The sequence below is a fragment of the Myotis davidii genome, unplaced genomic scaffold (assembly GCF_000327345.1).
Source record: "Myotis davidii unplaced genomic scaffold, ASM32734v1 scaffold566, whole genome shotgun sequence".
Taxonomy (NCBI): domain Eukaryota; kingdom Metazoa; phylum Chordata; class Mammalia; order Chiroptera; family Vespertilionidae; genus Myotis; species Myotis davidii.
This window is the reverse complement of record NW_006296617.1, coordinates 1,347,643-1,348,035: the sequence shown is the minus strand read 5'-3', so window position 1 is coordinate 1,348,035 and position 393 is coordinate 1,347,643. Positions and strand designations below refer to the sequence as shown.

Genomic DNA, 393 nt, shown 5'->3' with positions numbered 1-393 from the left:
GGTTCCCTCCCAGCCCCTTCCCAGCCCCATCGGCCCAGGCCAGCCAGGAGCTCCCAGTGCCCGCGGCCTCCCAGCCCGCTCGGCCTCCCCTCTGGGCCTCCTGTCTGCCTCCCTGCCTCGCTCTGAACCTGTCTGTCTCTGACGCTGTGGCTCTCTCCCTGCCTCTCTCTTGATCGCTCCCTCTCAGTCCTTCGGGCCCAGACGTGCAGCTGCGGCCTGTTCACACGTGTTCACCCACCGCCTCCCCCACTGGCAACGTGTGCCAACGCGGGAGACTCACAGCCTCTCTCCACCAGCTCCCTTCCATTCCGGGTGCTGGCGCTGACACAGGGCAAGTCCTAGCAGGGACCCGGCCCTCCTCCCTCTGACTTGGGAGTCCCCGTGTAGTCAGCG

At 67.7% G+C, this 393-nt stretch overlaps 1 protein-coding gene across 1 annotated transcript in view; it reads right to left on the bottom strand.

Moving 5' to 3' along the window:
- The window catches only part of EHD2 (EH domain containing 2), a 22,239-nt gene that overhangs the window by 20,227 nt on the left and 1,619 nt on the right, over positions 1-393 (bottom strand). The gene's annotated exons all lie outside the window — the stretch shown is intronic.